Source organism: Urocitellus parryii, unplaced genomic scaffold (assembly GCF_045843805.1).
Source record: "Urocitellus parryii isolate mUroPar1 unplaced genomic scaffold, mUroPar1.hap1 Scaffold_114, whole genome shotgun sequence".
Classification (NCBI taxonomy): domain Eukaryota; kingdom Metazoa; phylum Chordata; class Mammalia; order Rodentia; family Sciuridae; genus Urocitellus; species Urocitellus parryii.
This window is the reverse complement of record NW_027551871.1, coordinates 378,024-387,939: the sequence shown is the minus strand read 5'-3', so window position 1 is coordinate 387,939 and position 9,916 is coordinate 378,024. Positions and strand designations below refer to the sequence as shown.

The 9,916-nt window shown below is 40.1% G+C and overlaps 1 pseudogene; it reads left to right on the top strand.

The window, feature by feature from the left end:
- Nucleotides 1-8,786: 8,786 nt before the first annotated feature.
- On the top strand, nucleotides 8,787-9,542 carry LOC144251582 (2-aminoethanethiol dioxygenase-like; annotated as a pseudogene).
- Nucleotides 9,543-9,916: the final 374 nt, after the last annotated feature.

Genomic DNA, 9,916 nt, shown 5'->3' with positions numbered 1-9,916 from the left:
GGACGTGTTTGCTGATGCTTTGCTGTAAATAGTGGGTTTTGTCTGGAACCCCAAAGACCAGTTAAAGCTGAAAAGGAAGGATAGAAGGCTGGGGGTTCCCAGGGGCACAGAGTCTTGGGCCTGCCCTGTCCTCTGCCATCTTCCACAAACCAAAGGCCATAACTTCCTTAAAAGACTATCAATGGCTGATATTTAATTTTCCCCAAGAACTGGACATGGTGGTCCATGCCTACAATTCCAGCAGCTTGGGAGGCTGAGGCAGGAGGATCACAAGTTGGAGGCCAGCCTCTGCAACTAGCAAGGCCCTAGGAAACTTAATAAAACCTATTTCTAAAATTGAAATATAAAAATGGCTGGGGATGTGGTTCAGTGGTTAAGTATCCCTGGGCTCAATCCCCAGTACCAAAAATAAATAAATAAAAATAAAAACCAAGGTGGCATGGGGAGAGGCTGGGAGACACAGGCTTTCAGATGAAACGCTTTCCCCTTCCTTTCCCCCTCTTCCTTTCCAAGGACTGACTATAGGTGTCTCCAGAGAGGGTTCTGAAACAATCTGGAAAATTCCAATCAGGTCTGGGTGGAAGACAGATGCCTCCCAAGCAGCACATCACCTGTCCATCAAAGCCCTGGGTTTTTTTCTATTTCAGGTGAAGCAAAGGTCTCCCCTTGGGGAGTCTGGTAAAATTATTTAGCCACCATACTCTGCTTGAAAAGGGATGGGTTTTATCTCGCGGAGGGGGGGTGGAAAGTATGGGAAAATGAGTATCAGTTCCAGACACTTGGAAAAGTAAATGGAAAAGATTAAAAAAAAAAAAAAACAGGGGTGTTGCTCTCTGGCTTTAAGGTTGCACCTATCACATTGCAATGTGTCTCCTACAATTCTGCCAAATTTATCTTTGCTTTCTATTTTCTTGTTGGTACACAAAATACAACAAAGTCCTTTTTTTTTTTTGAACCACATATTGAACCTAGAGTGGTTTGAGCACTGAGCCCCATCTCCAGCCCTATATTGCATTTTATTTAGAGACAGGGTCTCTCTGAGTTGCTTCATGCCTTGCTGTTGTTGAGGCTGGCTTTGAACTCCTGAACCTCTTGCCTCAGCCTCCCAAGATACTGGCATTACAAACATTCCCTAGCAAAAAAAAAAAAAAATCCACTTTTAAAGTCCCGTCCAATATAGGTAGTTCATGCATATTGCAGTTCTGTGTTTTATTTGTGATGCATGAACGGAAGTGAACTATTTTTATTTTTCTTGGGGAGAATAAAAGGCTCCTATTTTTTTCCCCTCTTTTTTTTAAACCTACTTGAGGCCACACACACACATATATAGATGGATATAGATAGAGAGATAGAGAGATCAATAAACTGTTCTGTGTGTGTGTGTGTGTGTGTGTGTGTGTATATATTTTTTTTTTAGGGGGGATTGGTTTACTGGAAGTGTCCTTGGGGAAAATGGAATTCTGTTTTTAAATTGTAGGACTGTTTTTCAGGTTGGAAGAATGATGCTCCCTTCTTTAAGCAGCTGAACGTTGAGCTCTGTGGTTCCCAGGCTTCACAGCTCCTTGTACAGGTTAAGAGAAGCCAGACTGCACAGGATGCAGGGCAGGAAAGGGGCTGGGTTTAGGAATGAAGGGTAAAATCAACATTATCATTAGTCTCTCTAAATTAAAAACCACTCTGCATTCTAGAAGCACAGGGAATGTCAATACTTTACTATTCATTGAGGACTAAAGTGAACTGATGCAAACCAACAAGGAGAGCTGTCATTTGCCTCAAACACATGCTATAAAGACAGACAAGAGGGTCCCATGATACCCTGGTTTCCACAATGCTACCTCAGGTACTGGTCGCCAGCTATTCTGACAAGTGCTACATGATTAAGATCTAAGCTCCTTGTCCATAGAAACAATTATGCAACAGATACACCTTGACCTCTTCCACATGCAAGGCTGCACTGGGACATGGTGCGAAGTACATGCTGGGTTAAAATCCCCACTGTCACAGAGTTGGTAGACCAGGGGCTACTTGGACTTAGAATACTCATTATATGATGCTTTCAGAAGACATTTCATTTAGAAGTCACTGGAACTTTAATATTGGATGAGGTCTTTAGGATTCTGTGTGTTTAAAATTATAGACCTATTAAGGGTACTGTTAATTGGTGCAGCCACTTTAGAAAATAGTACAGCAGTTCTTTAAAACTTTAACTACTAGCAATTCTATTTCTGGTTGTATAGCTGAAAGCCTTCAAAAAATGAATTGAAAGAGATGCACCTATGTTCATGGCCCCAGTATGTTCACAATAGCCCAAAGATGAAAGCAACCCAAGCCCTTGGATGGATAGATGGATGGATGGATCAATAAACTGATCTGTACATGCACCGCATGATCTGTGGACACATACATTGAAATACTACTTGGCCTTACAAAAAACCAAGTCCCACTCTACAACATCGACTGTGGGAGACCATCCTTGCACATGACTGAGATTCTTCCCCAGCTGGGTGTGATGTGCTCAGTCACTTTTAAGGTGGCAGAGCCTTCCCCACCCTTTTGGGTTTGAAAGCTTGTCCATGTGGAGGCGTGTCTCACCACTGCCCAAAAGATTCAATCATTGTACCTGACCTTGCCACACTGCCCCTCTTGACCTTCATTGGATTAGATTTTCCCCAGAATCCTTTGTTCTCCAATAAAAGCCCTCTCCCTAGCAGTCTCTCTCTCTCTCTCTCTCTCTCTCTCTCTCTCTCTCTCTCTCTCACACACACACACACACACACACACACACACACACACACACATCTTCAGTAAAACCTGGCTGCCCCCCTTGGGGAGCTTGAGACTGAGGGTTTGAGGCACCATCCAGGAGCTGGTTTAAAAGTAAAATGGTGTCTGTGTCTTTAATTTAAACTCCCTGAGGATTTTGCTGCATGACCGAACCTTTCAGAATATCTACGCTGGCTGGCCACAGACTAAAATGGATGAATGTTGAAGTCACTGAGTTAAGTAACATAAGACAGTTGCAAAAGGCCAAAGGCTGCATTCAGGCAATTATACCTGGCACCTTGAGTAATCAAGTTCATGAAGCCCAAGTAGGATGGTTGGTTGCTGGGTGCATGGAGGGGGGAAGAATGGGAGAGAGTGTCTAGTGGGTGTGGAGCTTCAGTTTCTTAAGATGAAAGCATCCTGGAGATGGATATTGGTGACAGATACACAATAGTGTAAGTGTACTCAATGCCACTTAAACTGCACACTTAAAATGAGCAAATGATTACTTTTATGTTATGTGGATTTTATCACAACAATAACAGTTAATTGATGAATTGTGCACTTCAAGTGGGTGAATTACATGGTATGTGATGTATTCCCCAACAAAGCTGTACAGTCCCAAAACTGTACACACACACACATACACACACACACACACAGACACACATGCTCACACAAAAATCCCTGCACTTGAAACACTAAAGCTTTCACTAAAGCTGACCAAAAAAAGCTAAAATATCTAAAATATTCATAGAGGAAAAATAAATGTTATTAATCAGAAAAATAACCAAATAAACCATCTGTAATCAGTAACTCACTTTCGACTATCTGGTAAGATTTATTAAACTATTTTATTCATTGGAAAATAAAAGCTGAATAGAAGCATTACACTGGCTATTCTTACTGTTAGAAACTCATACCTGAAAATTACCTTGGGATCACAGCCAGTTTATTCTAGGTGGCCCCTGAATGATAGCCCTTGAGATGTTCAGCTTCCCATGAGGGTGATTCCTTAAAAAGAGAGAAAGAGAGACATGAATGCTTCTATGCTTAATTATTGTGTTTTGAAGAAAAATCTTTAGTAAAAGGGAGGGGAGACAAATTCCAGTATTAGGCATCCAGAAATGAGATAAAGAATCTCTAAACAATACATTTTAAAGGAATTATTGCTATAACTCTCTATCAACTGCTGAAATAATTTCATAAGTTTTAGGCCCCATTTGTCTTACAGATTCTCCTTCATTTTTCCTTCTTTTCTTAATATTCACAGAATAATCTTTGGCATGACCTAGCATCTTCATGCAGTAGTTGCAATCACTCATAACTGTTTTCAATTCAGAAAGGAGTAATTTTTTATACTTCCTTTAAAAAAACAGAGAGGAGAAAACAATATAACTCAAAACTATTCAGTGTTGCTTGAAATTTAAACGCAGTACTTTTTTTAAAAAAGTCTTCTTTTTGACATTTCATACCCATCTCTTTAGTCTGTCAATAACTATTATTAATTTCCAGTTCAAATTCATGTTCACTTACCACACAGTTTTAATGGGACCTTTGCTAACAGCTCATTAAATATTTATGAAGATATTCAGAAAACTCTGCAGTCTCAAAATTTAAGACAACATGCATCTTAAAAAGAATTTGAAAATGATTGTCAATAAGTAAATAATATAGAAAACATACTGAAAATTATATTGATTTCAGTATATAAACAACCAACTCTTGTTAATTAAACTGCATCTGCTTCTGAAAATGTGTAAGCTCTGCTCTGCAACTCCTGCAACCTGCTTCTTGACTTAGAGAACCAGCGCTGAACCTACAAGAGCCAAGTCCTCCTAGCAGTGCTTCTTCTGCCTCAGTCCTACATTAAGAATCTGGGAAATAAAATCCAGGACTACAAAAGACAAAGCAATCAGGTTAGAGGACAGCTTATTCTGGAGCACATAATTTATTTATATGAGTAAAACACAAAGTAGGAGCAGGATGGAAGTGTATTCAGAAAGTAAAAGAACATCCTGCTCTTATCAACAAGTATTTTTACATGTTTCATCAGATCCTAAAGCAGTGAATGACCTTAAGGGAAAATAAAACCATAGTTTTTTTGTTTTTTTCCAAAAAAAAACTAAGGTGAAATTGATAAGATGGTCACCCAAAAATCAGTTCAACCTACAGGTACACGATTTTATCTCAGTGCTAACAAAGAGTGGATATTCTCATTTCTACATGCACTGGTGTATCAGATCTGGGTTTATTAAAGCACAAGTTTGGAAAAACCATGAGGTTCAGGAAATCATATTGCAGAGCAAGAGAAAACTAACAATATCCAGACCCTGGACACTTGGGCACAGCATTCTTTTGAAAGTCCACTCCTGCAGACCTCAGAAGAAAATTTATGAGTAATTAGAACATCTAAATACAGTTCAAGATAACATAGTTACTAAAAAAAGGAAAAAGTAGCACAAGAAACAACAGACACAATGAAGCAATCACTAATTCCCTTTTCTCTGCTCCCTCCCCAGCACCTCTTATTTTTCAACTTTTGGGTAGTGACCATTCTAACTACAGTGAGGTGATGACCCACTGTGGTTTTAGTTTGCATTCTCTGATGATTAGTGACATTGAGCATCTTTTTTCATTCGACATGTACCTATTCGACATGTATAGGTCTTCTTTTGAGAAATGTCCATTTCAATTTTTGCCCCTTTTTTAAAAAATATCAAGTTATGTTTTCTTTCTATTGAGTTCTTTATACATTTTGGGTAATAAACTTGTCAGATGTATGGTTGGCAAATACTTTCCCCCAATCTGTGGCTTCTCTCTTTCACTTTGTTAATCATTTTCTTTGCTGTGAAGTTTTTTTTTTTCCCTTTGATGACATTTCATGTGTCTCTTATTTTTGGAATTATATCTGAAAGAATCATTGCCCTGATCAGTGTTATAGAACTTTTCCTCTTATATTGTCTCCCTGTGGTTTTATAGTTTCTGGTACGTTTATCTTTAGTCCCTCTGGAGTTGATTGTTTTACCATAATATTTGTAATATGAAACTGTAATGTATCCTTGTTTGAAATTTCAAAAGGAGATATATTTTGCAGAATTTCCCAAATTTTTGGCTATGTGAGTCTATCTTGACTAGTGCATATTCAGTATATAGCATAATAGGTTTCCTTGTGGCATATTCACATATATGTCACCTTTGAGTTGATGAATGAATGTATTGTTGATGAGGACCCAATTCATCCTTTTGTGTGTAGATACATAATTTTCCTAACAGCATTTATTGAAGAGATAGTCCTTCTCCCCTCTGGGTGCTTGGTACCTTTGTCAAAAAAAAGACTGTAAATATGTGAGATTTCTATTCTGTTTCATTATTTGTTTTATGCCAGTTTTATACTGTTGTGCTTTGTAGTACTTTGTAGCATATCTTGAGGCCAGGTAATATGATGCTTCCAGATTTGTCCTGCTTACTCAGGACTTATTTGGCTGGTCACAGTTAGTTGTAGTTCTAATTGAATTTAAAACATTTTTTTCATTGTGTAAAAATGCAAATGGAATTTTGATAAAGATTGTGTTAAACTTGTAGGTTGTTTGGAGTAGTATACTTATTATTCATTAAGTCTTCCAATCCATGAATGAGGCATGTCTATTTGTTTGTGTCTTCTTCAATTTCTTTCATCAACATATTGCAGAATCAGTGTACAAGTCTCTTGCCTCCTTAGTTTATTCCTAGATAATTTATTCTTTTTGATGCTATTGTAAATGGTATTATTTTTCTTTCAGATAATTTGTTATTAGTACATAGAAATGTGACGGCTCTTTGTTTATTTGTTTTTTAATCCTACAACTTTCCTAAATTCATGTATTAGTTCTACCAGATTTTTGCGGTGTATGTGAGTTTTTTTTTAATATACTTATTTGTTAGTTATAGGTGGACACAATATCTTTATTTTATTTGTTTATTTTTATGTGGTGCTGAGGATAAAACACCATGCCTCACGCATGCTAAGTGAGCACTCTACCTCTGAGCCACAACCCCAGCCCAAAGTTTTTTTGTTCCTTTCTTTTTAAATAGTTTTTTTGTAGTTGTAGATGAAGAAAATTCCTTTATTTTATTTGTTTACTTTTATGTGGTGCTGAGGATCAAACCCAGTGCCTTACAAATGCTAGGCAAGTGCTCTTCCACTAAGCTACAGCCCCAGTCCTCAAGGGTTTTCTTTCAGGTTATATCATCCCCAAACAGGAACAATTTTATCTCCTAATTAAATGTCTTTTTTCCCCCAACCCCCATTTGCTCCCACAAGGACTTCTAGTATTGTGTTGAACATGAATAGAAATCATAAGAGTGAGCATCCTTTGCATACTGTTTCTGATATTAGAAGAAAACCTAATTTCCAGTTTTCACAATTGAATATGATATTAGCTGTGGACTTGTCATATATAACCTCTAATTATGTTCTGATCCTAGTTTGTAGAAAATTCTTATCATGAAAGAATATGAACTGATTTTTCTGTAGCTATTGATAGGACCACATGACTTTTATCCTTCATTAAACCTGACAAGATTACTGTTATCAAAAAATCAAAAGACTAGCACTACTCACAATAGCCAAATGTCAAATAACCTAAATGTCAATCAGTGGCTGAATGAATAAAAAAATGTGTATATATACAATTTAGAATATTATGCCACCTTCAAAAAGAAAGGAATACTAAAATATCTGAAAACATGTATAAACCTTGAAAACAATATATTAAGTGAAATAAGCCAGTTACAAAAGGAGAGGTACTACATGGTTCACTTATATGGCATTACTGAAACAGTCAAATTTACAAAAGTACAGAGTAGAATAGTGGTTTTTAGGATCTGCAGGGAGAGGTAAGTAGGGAGCTGATTTAAATAGGTACAAGGTTTCAACTGAATAAGTTCTAGAGATCTGCTCTATAACATTATGTCTAGAGTTAGCCAGCTTTTATATAAATAAAAAATCTGTTAAGAGAGTGCACCTCACGTTGCATTCTTAACAACCTTAAAAATGGGTAGGAGTGGGGTTGGACCAACATCTAGCAGACAAGGCAGTAGGGGATAATGAGGGAGAGCATATTTACAAAACTTCAAACCTGACACAGAGTCTGGAGCGCACAGAGGAAGGGTAGATAGTACAAAAATGGAGAAAATTGCTGAAGTGAAGCTGGCAACATGGGGAAGTTCAGGTCTTCCAATACAATTTATAAGAAACACCTACTATATCCTATAAGCAGTTGGGAATCAGAATTGCTTAGCATGCATTCAACTCCCAGTAGAGAAGCCCCAACTAAGAGAGATTTCAACATAAGGAGTTGCTCAGAAACAGGGCTAGTCCAGAGTTGGATAATTCTGTGTCATGATGATGCATGTGGTTAAAGACCCAAGAGCCATCTATCTTCCCAACCTGCCATCCCCATCATGTCAGCACGTTCCCTTATGATTCAGGTGGGGCAGCAACAGTTTCCAAATACTTTGCAGAATTGGGTGAAATGACAAAAATCTATAGCCCAGATCTGTAGCCTCATACTTGACAGTGATGTCTAGATCTTGGGATTTTGATTTTGCACCTAAAGGAGACTTTGGATCTTCAAAGCAGAAACATCCCCAACAGCTGCCTCACACCAACAAACCCATAGCAAGACAGAGAAAAATGATTTATGCAATGCCACTATGGGTCTATGAACAATATGTAGGGCTAAAGATATATGTTTACAAATAAATAGAATTCATCACCAATAAACATTTAATGAGCATTCCTTAGGTGCTAGGCCCTATTTTTAAAATATTTAATAGTGACGGTGGCTGGCGTACCATGAACCCCACAGGAAGATCCTTGCAAGGGGCCTTCCACTTAGTCCAGGGCTGCTAGCCATTGTGGCAGCTGCCATGGACCGCAAAGGTCAGAGGAAAGGAGGGAGCCGGCCCAGCACACGGAGGAACAGCCAAGCAGACCCAAGACAACACGTCTTCCCTGACCTAATTGATTGCCCACCGGCATGCCTCATTTTCAGGGCAGCGGGGACAGCCACTGCACTGCCGATCTTGGCTCAGAGTTTGGCTCCGAGGTGCCAATGCCACCTGGCTTCCCGGAAAACATGAGCAAGCTGAAAAGCCTGCTGATCCAGGTTCATGCCAAGGACTCAACATGGCCCCACATAAGTCCACGCCGCAATCGCTGTCGCACAACCTGCTGCCCAATCTGCAGCCGGTCACCTACATGCATGTCTAGGAGACAGATGGCTTCAGCCTTGGAGTGTTCCTGCTGGAGAGCTGAACGTCCATTCCGGTGCACGACCACCCTGGCATGCACGATAAGCTCAAGGTCCTCTATGGCACGTGCACATCAGCTGTACTGACAAGTTGGAGGCGGAGAGCGGGCAGCAACCACGATCCCTGCTGCCAGAGCAGTAGTTCAAGCCCCCGCTTCAGGCCCTAGAGTGGGAGGCGGTCGACCAGGAGTGCTGGCACTTTATGGCTGAGTATACTGAAGTCAGAGGCCTCTGCATCCTCACGCCTCACAGGGCCAAGCTGCAACAGATCTATGTGGTGGACAGACCCGCTGCCTTCCTGGACATCCTGGCCCCACCCTACAACCCGGAGGGACGGCTGTGACTGCCACTATTACCAGACCCAAGGAGGCCTCTGGCTCTGAGAGCGACCTGCCTTGAGAGGTGTGGCTCCTGTAAACCTCTCAAGCTGAAGACTTCTTGTGCTAGGGAGAGCCCTATTCAGGCCTCCAGGTCTTCCCTTGAAGCAAATTGCGCCCTGGAACATTGGGCAGAAGACATGCCATACCCTTATCAGCCTGGATGGCTGTGGCACTGCACAAAGTCTCTCTTTCTCCCCCCCATCCTGATTATTGGATTTACTGAGGTGAGCAGCAGCTGATTCCTCTGCAGGTTGTGAAGCAGGGGCAACTGGACTACAGACACCTGGTATGGTTTTGGGGGCAGGGTAGGAGGGAGGCTAGGTTTCCTGGTACTTTCATTGCCACTGGGGCTTTGATTTGTGGGAGTGGGCAAGGGACTTTGAAAGGCCTTCACCCTAAAGCCATAATGAAAATATTCTTCCTTGGTAACCCATTCTGTACAGAAAATACTAAATGATTATCTTAATCCCAACCCTT